The sequence below is a fragment of the Primulina tabacum genome, chromosome 9 (assembly GCF_025594145.1).
Source record: "Primulina tabacum isolate GXHZ01 chromosome 9, ASM2559414v2, whole genome shotgun sequence".
In the NCBI taxonomy this organism is placed as follows: Eukaryota; Viridiplantae; Streptophyta; class Magnoliopsida; order Lamiales; family Gesneriaceae; genus Primulina; species Primulina tabacum.
This window is the reverse complement of record NC_134558.1, coordinates 9,422,489-9,434,994: the sequence shown is the minus strand read 5'-3', so window position 1 is coordinate 9,434,994 and position 12,506 is coordinate 9,422,489.

Sequence of the window (12,506 nt, the reverse complement as noted above, 5' to 3'; positions counted from 1 at the left end):
ACAAAAGCAACACGTCAGTGGTCAACTCCGAAGGCAACATAAGATCCATGGCAACAAGCTTGTCCACAAGCCCAATCATCTTTAGGCCATACTCATGGATCGAGGTCCCATCTTGCATGCATAAAGTGTTCTGCTCTTTGACGGTAGCATGCCTAAGAGGCCGTGTTTGCTCACCAAAGAGCTCCTTGAGATGCAAATGAATGTCAGCAGTACTCTTTGCATCCTCGAAACGCCTCTGCATCTCATCATTCATAGAAGCCTGCATATAACACTTGGCTTTCAATTCATGGTTACACCAATCCTTGTAAGTCTACAATTCCTCAGGAATGCAGCTATTCGAAGCCTCAAAGGGGGTGACTCAATGAGTGTATATGCTATCCTTTCCGAATTCAAGACGATTTTCAAGTTTCTTAGCCAATTTAGGTAATTAGGTCCAGTTAAAACGTGTTTGTCGAGTATTGCGGATAATGAGTTGCGAATCGAAGACATTGTCAAATTTGTACTGAAAAGTAAAAACAGATAAAAGTTAATAACTATTTTAAAATATTTAGTAAGATATAAAGTATGGACTTTTACTTCATAATTTTGCACTCCCACTGTTTTGATATTTTTACTACCCTCTAGTGAAAACGGGAAACTCCTTTCCTCAGTAGGTACGTAAGGTCCAATTAGCAAATTATGTTCCCGAATAATATCAGCCAATCATAATTTCTAAAAGGTAGTTTCCAATTGCATCTCCATGAAACTCTTTACGTAAATTTTTGTCTCACGTTTGATTAGGACCCTATAATATGACGTCGTTCATCTTTACGTGTCAAGCCATACCCATGGATATTGAATCTTAATTGACGGTCTCCATGAGTTCTCTCAATAATATAAGCCGAAATCATGGGAGTTCCACATAGTTCACATCACCATGTCAATGGATGTCACAGCTTTCCGGTGTCCAGGGCTCCCTCAATATATGAGCCGAGCACTGAACACGGGTAGCGTTCATCATGCATCCATTGTCGAAGGAAGACATATAAATTATAAACACCTTTATAATTCCATTTTTCGGGCTTGATATTAATTTTGAATCTTATTCAAAATGAGGGTTTTTAATTTTGAAATGTCTCATTATTAATTTCTGTTTAAAAGATCGCCATGTTTGATCGTATGTTTGCTGGATTCATGGAACTTTGTTATTATCATAATAATAACGCACATACTCATTATTTATAATATATCATGCATATATTATAAACAGTAAACTAAACAAGGATGATCAATCGCTCCAAAAACTAATGGCCTGTGTGAGCCAAACACGGGCCTAGGTCCAATCCTAGGGAATGCATGGGATGCAAACGCATAATTACATAAGCCTCCAAAATATATATAAGTCTTCGTTCTTCATAATCATCATGGCCCACCATCTTCCAATCTTGATCTTCCACTATACTAATATTTTCAAATAAATATACATGGCAAATAGGGATACATTTCATAAGGTTGGAACGGGCTACAAATCAAGCTCACTTATAAAGTGATAATTACTACAATCATTCAACACAAAAATATCCTAACATACACCTAAAAAATTGGGCTTGGGCTTGGGCTTTTGATCATCTTTCATTCATAATATCACATATCATACACCATCAATTAATTATCGCAATAATTAATTGATCCAATATTATATATCTTGATCCAATCAATAACTGCCAGGATTATAAATTAAATTAACAAAGTAAACAAACTCTTTTGTCTACTTTCTAATTAATTATTTATAATCGAATTCTTTGTAAATCACCATTTACTAAAAATAATTAAAGTCCAACTTCAAATATTTATTTTATGAGAAAATATATACAAATTTCGTAGATTTAAACTTAAGAGCCCAATAAGAAATTTTTCGCCAAAAATATTTTGGCTCATTTAAATTTCACAAATTATATTGATCATCTAATGGCCCAACAACTCAAGGCCCATGGCACTTTGATATTCCAAAACACTTTTGGAAACCCTAGTCTTTATCGTCATTGCCGGAGCTCCGTCGGCGGATTCTGGCACACTTCCAAAAAAAATTTATTAAAATGAGGGGGTTCGGGCAACCCTTGCTGCCCGAAAGGGGCAGCCCCTCGGGAATCCCAAGCTTCCCGAAATGGGCAGCAACATGCTGCCCAAAATTCCTCCCCGAAAATGGCCTCGGTTTGTTGTAACGATTATCTCATGCGGTTAAAAATTATACTCAATATAATATCATGTATTTGCTACAAAAAATAGTAACCTTAGCTCTGATACCACTTGAAAGGGAATCGGTTACGGTGCCCGGAAGCGCAACAGATTTTCGAAAATCACGTTTTATACAAGAAAAACCGAGCACCCACTAGTTTGTGTAACAAATAACAAAAACAAAACACAAAATGTCATACATAGTGTCTGTAGTAATTTTACCTATCAATCACAAAGAATTGATGATAACTCTAACCAAGTTGTAAACAACTTGACTCTTGAAAGGTAGATAAATCTACAAGCTTCTTATGAGCACTCCTTGCTAAAAAATCAAGCCCACCACCAACTAGGAAGATACTCTCTAATTTTGCACTAGAAAAATTAAAGGATTTTTCTTTGAGAATTTTGTGCAATCCTCAACAAAATGAAGAAGAAAAATCAAGAGATTAGCTAAGGGAAAGTTTCGGCCATGGCATGTACTTGGATGAGAGAAGGAAACTTTCTTGGTGCTTGAAAAGGTTAAAAGTGCATAAGCATGTCATGCCTTATTTATTGAAAAAGTACCCTTCAACCCTTCACCTCCCACGTATGCATTTTATTTGGGCATATAATATTTACAAAGCCCATGGACTTAAATTTAAATATTTAAAACACATTTGAGATTAACTAAACTTTACTTTATTTTACTCAAGCCTACTAGTTGAATAATTATTTTTAATTGAGCTCTATAAGATCCAATGTTATATAATTAATTCAATATTTGAATTAATTTAATTATTTGGACTCTATAAGGTCCACTAGTGTTTAATTAATTCAACACTTGAATTAATTAAATTTAGTACATAATAATGTTTATATGAAAATCAAAATTTTCAAATACATTATTTATTTGAGTCATCTTTTAATTTAGGAACACTTTCTCAAATTAGAAGTTACAATTCCCATAATTCTTTTATAGAAGTCATATTTCTATTTTTCTTTACGCTTATGAACTCCTTTATAAGTCGTTCAACACATTAAACGATTTTACTTCTCAACAAGATCTAGAAAACTAGTACTTGTGTGGCCCTCAATGGTTCATTGATACGACTACCAGTAGGTTCATATCTCAATGTGATTGTGATTCAGGACTAAACATGTCCTTATATGAGCATATCTTAGTTGCTCCATTCTTAATTATCAACTCCTTGAAAATAAGAACGTCAGAACTCAAGTCTGATAGTACCCAACCAATCATGTTAAACACCTAGAAACATCGCTTACATGATTCCCTAGGAATCAAATGACAGTGCCTGTAAGAACCATTCCATTATATTTAGCGTACAGTACGGTCCCTTCATCTCATATATCCCGACCGATTCGACAACTATTGGTATATCGAGAGTTGCCAAAGAATCGATATTATGTGTCATGTCGTAGCTGCATCGATGGTGTAATCTAAGAAACCTCTTTCTTAATTACCACCAACACTCTAATCAGAGATTTCAAACTACATACACATTACATCACATAGGATATCTATACCCGATGGTAAGTGGTGAATCCCCGACTACAATGCATAGACTCTTATATGTTTCGACAGAACATCCAACCTTGCCACCTGATGACCGCATATGAGTCGGTAAACAAGTCAAAGTTCAATGCTAGCATATAGAGTCATAATGTTTTCCCGGGTCATAAGGACTAATGGTGTACAACCATAAACTAGGACATTTCCACTCGATAAGTGAGAACCACTTGGAAAGTTTTTTATGGAGGGTTGTTCAGTACACTCTACGAGGAGCACCTATCTGCATGCTCGGACATCACAATGTCCCCTACCAATGAAACATGTTACTCACATCGCAGATACTAGTCTCAAACTTGAGCGGCCTTTATCCTTCTTAATGGCGGATGAATCGACTAGGAACTGTTTAGAATATACAGTGTTGGAACTTTTCAAGTTCGCAATCTTGATTTTGATGATAACAAAACTTGTTAATTGTGTTACTAATGATCTACCTTAGTGTGCAGCATCTAGGATCACTCACGAGATGTTTACATCGCAAAACTGAAGACCCAACTGATCGCACAAAATGAATCAGTCTAAATGGTTTCGTCAATTGAGCAGTCCAGCTGATTGTCCAGTTGATAAGGAAGTTTCTCGATAATGAAGCTGACAAAATTTCAATACAGTCCAGATACATTGCGAACATGTGCAAGAAATCATTCTACATTCGTCCAACCTATTCAAGCCTTAAATTCGAAAATTAGGGTTGCTAAATTTCTAATTTTGGACATGTTTTATTAAGGATAATAATCTTGCGTATATGGAAAGATTATCCCGTAATTATGGAAGGTATATCAATCTAATTATGGTATGATTTTTATCTTGCGCCTATAAATAAGAGGACCCATAACTCAAAATTCACACCAATTCCAGCAGCAAAATTTCGAATTCTTGGCCCCACTCTCCCCCACAATTTCGAAATTTTGGTTTCTATTTCTGTCAAGAAGCGAAGCGCTGCAGAAGTCCAGATCCGGGCGCGAAGTTGAATTCTGTCTTCTTCCCTAGTCACGTTTTTCAAAGCATATCACACATAAGTGGGCTTGTTTTAAATCCTTAATTTTCGTTATGTGTTTTCTTGTTTTCGAAAAATTCGGTCGAGCACCTAATTCTGTTTCTACGTTTTTTTTGGTGCGATTTTGGTACATTTACGTGTTGGCACTGTGATGATTCACTGAAAATGGGTGGGAATCCCAACATATGTCTCTTCACGGTGGGATAGAACCGTTTTATGGTCTTGCCACCTTAGATAATTAAAAATTAGGAACTGATATCAGTAAATCATAGAAGGTGGAAAAATCGCAGTGCTGTTATGATATGAATATGATGATATGTTATGAAAAGTATGATATGTTTATGTGTTATTTTCGAAAGTTGTGTAAATATATTTATGTTGTGCTCAAACGGCCCCTGCTTACTGAGTGACGACCATATTACTCACTCCCCTTACTCTACCCTCCCTAGATAAATCAGAAGAACAGGTCGAGGAAGAAGAACAAGACCAGTTTTGGGGCTGGTGAAATCGAAAATTTTAATTAGTTCGTCAATTCGTCGTTTATTTATTGTAAACAATTCCGCATATTTCTATTTTATCGAGTTGTAAAGACAGTGAATTTTTAGAAAATTTATGATAATAAACTGGTTTTGGTTTATACTGTACTACGAGGCTGGTTGTTTTTCGATCGTATGGTTGTTAAACAACGCCGGTGTCATAACCCCGGTCCCGGGGCCTGACAGATGTCCAATCATCGATGAGATTTTCTCTATTTTTTAAGTATATTACATCAAGGTTAAGCATAGCCCCATAAGGATATACATGTTCCAAAACAGATTTCTCGTAGGTTGTTTAATGCAAGGGAATTTGACTTCTCCTTGACCTTGTTTCCATTGAGTGTGCTTCTCCACCAACCTGAAAATTTTTTTGGGTCATCTCATATCAATATTATGAGATCTCACACTTTCCCTTGGTGGTTAATGAGAACATGACCAGGTTATCATGGGTGGTTCACCCTGAGTTGTGTTCATCTTCAAATCTACAACCCTGATATTTGCAAAAGATTCTGCAAGATCTTGGAGATCATCGAGACCAATTTTTTCTAAAGTCGTAATCAGATTAATGTATTTTCTGAGATATTTTTAATTAGATTGATCATTTTTATTCGTTGGTTAAATGTTTTGACATCACCTTGGTCGTCCATCTTTGGTTTAATAAGAGTTCATTACCAAAGAATGGTGGTAACCTTCCTACCGAAGTCCTTTTACTAGAACTTGTTTGTTGTTCTAGAGTTTGGATTCTTATTTGAATTCCTTTAGTGTTACAAGAATTTCTTCTTGTTTTAAGGAATTTTTCCACTTTTTGTAATACATAATACAACATATTACGATAATCATGTACCGTCTTTTGAATTTTCCTAAGATCTCCAGATAACTTAGAAAAAACCAATACTATTTTCAGGAACTTGTTTGACTGAATCATAAATTTACCTTTGCATTATGATAATTTTCACCTTGCTCCCGATATCTAACCTTAGTTTGATCTTCTTGTTTCAAATATCCCAAAGTATTGAAATAATTCCTGCAAATAATTAATCTCGAACATGTGTTCGGATTCATATTATTTGAGAAAATTCTCCTCGTAAAACATTTAATTACACAATAATAATAATTTTGTATGTTTAAAATAATTTTACTTAAGTTTTGATATCATTTACGACATAGGTAAATCAATCAATTAAACTCAACAAATATAAAGATATTTTGTCATTTTTATTGTTTTAGGGAGTTTAAATAAAAATTCTCTAATTTTATCTTTATAATAATATATGTTTTTGATATAATAGAGAAAATAACAACTAATACATAAATTTATGTTTATTTAGTGTGAGTTTTTTTGACCAAATTTGTAGAAAAATATTATATTTAAGTCTATTAATTATTTAAATATATATTTTTAAAAAGCTAATCTAAAAGATTTTTCGATCAAATTCTTGTAATTAAATTTGAATTTAAGATTTATCCTTTTTTTAAAGTCTCCACTATTTTTCTCCAAAAACTCAAATGTTCAATACCTTAGCTGAAGCTTCGATCTTAGACTAATACTATATGTACAACTAGATTTGTACAACAATTCTTAAATTATAAAAAACTCAATACAAAAATTTTATTTATCAAATCTCATTATACATTGAATACAAAATCTATTGATATAAAACCAAAGTCTCACGAATAAATATAATTATTGTAAATATGGTCGTACGATATACTGGTTGTACCTTTAACATTATTCTAAATTAAAATTACTGAAAAGAAGAATAATTTTCAATAATGTTTCATGAATAATATTTTTTAAAAAAAATCTCTACCAATAAAAAAACTAATGGTTAAAACATAACTTATTCTTTTTATTTTCGTCGGACGTCCATTAATGAGTTTCGTGGCCTCCAAATTTTCATTTAAAGGAGCATAAAATTGTTTTTAAAATCAGGAGGAATTGTTAGTCAAAAATAAAAATAAAAATTCAGAATGGAGCTAGAAGTTTGGATTTAAAAATTAAGAATTTGTACTGATTTTTATTTCAACGCAGAAATTATTCATTGGAATATCGATGTCGGGAAAGGATATTTGGTTGGAGTTAAGTCCTAAAAAGTATCTCATCTTATTAATCTTGTGCTTACATGAACATTTTCTATTCAATAAAGGTTTTAAAGTGTGAAACTTGATAAATAATTGTTTTCAAATATTATATGGTTAAGATTGATAAGTTAATGTTCAAGTCAGGTAAATTTTTCCAAAAGTTTATTTTAATTAATGCTTACAAACTTCTAGCGAATCAAATGTTTGGAAATTGAATATAGAATTTTAAAAAATATTTAAATTAATCTCTTACAAACACTGTTTTAATCATATAAACGTTAATTTTTTTTAGAACATTACTTACAAATATGTCATTCCAGGTCACTAAGAAAGTGATTTTAAATCATGTGTATGCATATATGTGTATGTATGTATGTATATTGGAAAGGACCAAATCAAGATTTGTTTTGCTTAATTTTTCACAACGGCCATGCCATCCATAATGTTCATCCATAGACATGTGTTACCCACAATAATATATGCGTGGACATATATATACACACACACAAATTTTCAAAGAAAAGAGTGAGTTGTCACTAATCAATAACATATATCAAACACACAAAATTTGTACAAGGCATAGTCCTAGACAAAACATAAAAGATATAATTCAAATATAATCAAATCTGAAATTAGTCAGAGTCATAAAAGAGCATGTATTTTATGAGTTCGATTTTTTTACCAATACCTTTTGGGATGAATTTGGTGCACAAAGTTATACCAATGTGATTTATCATGCTAACGTGATTTACAAATTACAACGTTAATAAATAGGTTTACTCAGTCCACGCTGAATGGTAACGAACACAGGTTTCATCATCTTAAAAAGAAATCAAGGTTTTTATATTACAAGTGATGCAATCATTAATATTTAGGTAAAAACTTGTGTGAAATGGTTTCATGGGTCGTATTTTGTGAGACGGATCTCTTATTTAGGTCATCCATGAAAAAATATTACTTTTTATGCTAAGAATATTACTTTTTATTGTGAATATCAGTCGAGTTGACCCGTAAAACAGATAAAGATTCGTGAGACCGTCTCACAAGAGACTTACTGTAGAGACCCGTATTTCGTATTCGTAATTTTGCGGAATTATTTAAAAAAATTTCTATTTAAGTAAATAACATGCATCATTCATCGAATAAACTGATAAATGGATTAAATTTTTAAAATAATAGCAGAAGTAAATATTGTTTTTCAACTCAACAACTTAAAAATAATTCAACATAATAAAACCGAGTTTGAAAATAAAAAGGTGAATAAACTGAAACATGAGGTCCTCGGGTTCCTACTACTGCTGACCCAAGCTAGCTCACTAGTCCCCGCCCTCGGTCTCGACCTCATCAGTACCTACAATAATCAAGTCTAGTGAGTCTAAAGACTCAATATGCATATACCGTGCATAACAAGTAAATATATCATAAAATTTCGTGTAACGTAAAAATATCGTATCGTAAAGCGTAAGGTGAAAATCGTGTCATGAGTAATTATAAATACGTGCATATCTAAAAATCATACGTAAAAGATTTGCTCGATAGAACCATGTCATAAAATATCATAATGAGATTTTTTTGGTAGAGATAATGTTTCAACACAAGTGGTCCGTTACATAACATTAATGTCTGATCAGACTAAACCACAGTATACTGGACGGTATAGATCACCACAGCCCTTGGACTGGATGTCCATACCCATACATAAACATAAACCGATCGTAAGTCACCGGGTGGGGATCCCATAAGCGTGAGGTGGCCACAAGACATATCACATATATCTCAAAAATAAACATTTTATTCATTTATGCACGTATTATAATTATAACCCTGTTTTTACCGAATGAGTTGGATCATTCCCAGGCTTGCTTGCGACGTAATCCTAACATGAGACCCATGCAAACATTCTCAACTTGACCAAAAACTTCATATCCGAACCAAAAGCGAGACAACCGAGACCAACAATCTAATTTCCAACCATGACTCCGTACCAACCCGAACCAACATCGAACCATCGTTTAGTCATGATTAAAATACGCCTAACATGATGAAATAATAACCCTAAGAATGGTGATCCACGAAAATTAGTGAATGGAGGCCAAAATCTTAAAACGCTCTTTCGAGAGTCACTTTGGCACATTGCACCGTAAATTCTCGTATGACCTCTAAACTTAACCAAATCACAAACGGCCAAAAAATAACCTTACCAACTCATTGAGGTGGTGTCCAGTCCAAGGCCATAGGCTAAAAGCAAACCAAGAACTCAAACAACACATCTGAACCGAAACAAAATTGCTGTCAAAAAAACGTGGCAGCAGCTGCGCTTGCTATGCTTCGTTTACGAAACGGTTCAAGAGTCTCTTACCAACGTCCTAAGTGAAAGGGGATCAGTTACGGTGACCGGAAGCGCAACGGAAGTTAAAAATTTTGATTTTTCATCAAGAAATTTCGGCCATCAAGAAAATATTGTGTAGCAAATACAATAAACACCAAATAATGTCATACATAGGGTGTTTTAGAATTTACCTATCAATCTCAAGAGATTGTTGATGAATGGCACCAACCAAGTTGTAAACAACTTGGCTCTTCAAGGATGACAAGTCTACAAGCTCTCCTTCCTTCAAAATTAGGCCCACCACTTGCTAGGTAAATCCACTCTTAATTTGCACTAGAAAATTAAGAGGATTTTTCAAGGAGAAGAATATTTCTTCCTCAACACTTGAAGAAGAAAAGAAGAGAAAAAACCTTGGAGAGAAAAAATGTCCTAAAGTTTCGGCCAAGGTGATCAAAAATGAGGGAGGGAAGAGTTGTCTTGGTAGTGCAAAAAATTGATCCAAAAAGTTGCATGTCATGCATTATTTTAATCAAAAGTAATTCACAACCCTTCACCTCCCAACCATGCATAACCTAATGGGCTTGTAACATTTACAAGGCCCATGAACTTTTTAATTGTCTCAAATATATTTGAGCCCAATTAGACTTTACTTGATTTTACTCAAGTCCACTAGCTAAATAATTATTTCCAATTGGGCTCTACAAGGCCCAATGTTATTAATTCAACACTTGAATTAATTTTATTATTTGGACTCTACTAGGCCCACTAGTGCTTAATTAATTCAACACTTGAATTAATTTAATTTAGTCCATAATAATGTTTATAAAAATCACAATTTTCAAGTACATTATTCACTTGGCCTACTTTTAAGTTACAAACACATTCATAAATTAAAAGTTACATTTATCTTATAGAAGTCATACTTCTATTTTATTCTCAACGCTTATAAACTCATTTATAAGCCGTTTAACACATTGAACTATTTTTACTTCTCAACGGGATCTAGAAAGCTAGTACTTGTGTGGCCCTCAATGGTTCATTGATACAACTAGCCGTGGGTTCACATCTCCATGTGATTCGGACTAAACATGTCCTTATATGAGCATACCCCAATTGCTCCATTCTTACTTATCAACTCCTTGATAACAAGAACGTCAGAACTCAAGTCTGATAGTACCCAACCAATCATGGTAAACGCCTAGCAGCATCGCTTACATGATTCCCTAGGTATCAAATGATAGTGCCTGCAAGAACCATTCAATTATGGTTACCGTACAGTACGGTCCCTTCAACTCATATATCCCGACCGATTCGACAACCATTGGTTTATCGAGAGTTGTCAATGAATCGATACTATGTGTCATGTCGTAGTTGCATCGATGGTGTAATCTATGAAACCCCTTTCATAATTATCACCATAATCTGATCAGATATTTCAACCTACATTTACATGAGAACACATAGGATATTCATACCCGAAGGTAAGCGGTGAATCCCCGACTACAATGCATCGACTCCTATATGTTTCGACAGAACACCCAACCTTGCCACCTGATGACCCCATGAGAGTCGGTAAACAAGTCAAAGTGTAATTCTAGCACATAGAGTCTCAATGTTGTCCCGGGTCATAAGGACTAATGGTGTACAACCATAAACTAGGACTTTTCCACTCGATAAGTGAGAACCACTTGGAAAGTCCTTTTATGGAGGGTTGTTCAGTGTACTCTACAAGGAGCACCTATCTGCATGCTCCGGCATCACAATGTCCCCTACCAATGAAACATGGTACTCACATCGCAGATACTAGTCTCGAACTCGAGCGGCCTATATCCTTCTTAGTGGCGGCTGAATCGACTAGGAACTGTTTAGAATATATAGTATTCCAAATATGAGTTTCATGATACTCATCATATGAGCATCTCATATTCTTTCTACTATTTGTATATTCAAGAACTTTATCTATGCAACTAACATGGGTATACAGATAAAGAAGTGCTAAAATGATAAATTCAAATATTATTAAAATAAAGGCTGTTCATACATAGAGTTTAATCATGAACCCTCGGCCAACACTTGGCTCGACGGGCACCTACTCTAACAATCTCCCACTTGCAATAGAGCCAACTACCCATATGCTTCAAACCCATCGATTCGCGATGCTTCTCGAACAATGGTCCAGGTAAAGGCTTAGTTAGTGGATCATCAAAATTATCTGCGGAGCCGACTTTGTCAATCGTGACATCTCCTCTCTCCACGATCTCTCTGAGGATGTGGTACTTTCTCAATACGTGTTTGGACTTCTGATGAGACCTCGGCTCCTTTTCTTGAGCAATGGCTCCCGTGCTGTCACAAAACACCGGGACATGAGCAACTCCATTAGGAATGACGCCCAACTCTTGGACGAAATTCCTTATCCAAACTGCCTCCTTTGCTGCAGTTGATGCAGCAATATATTCTGTCTCAGTGGTGGAATCTGCAGTACTGTCTTGCTTGGAACTCTTCCAAGAGACAGCAGCACCATTGAGCAAGAATATGAATCCAGAGGTTGACTTCGAGTCATCAATATCGCTTTGGAAGCTAGAGTCGGTATAGCCTTCCAATTTCAGTTCTCCACCCCCATAGACCAAGAACAATTTATTGGTACTTCTCAAATACTTGAGGATGTCTTTCACATCTTTTCAGTGTGGAAGACCAGGGTTGGATTGATATCTACTCACTACACTTAGCGCAAAAGCCACGTCAGGACGTGTAGATATCATCCCATACATGATGCTATCAATTGCA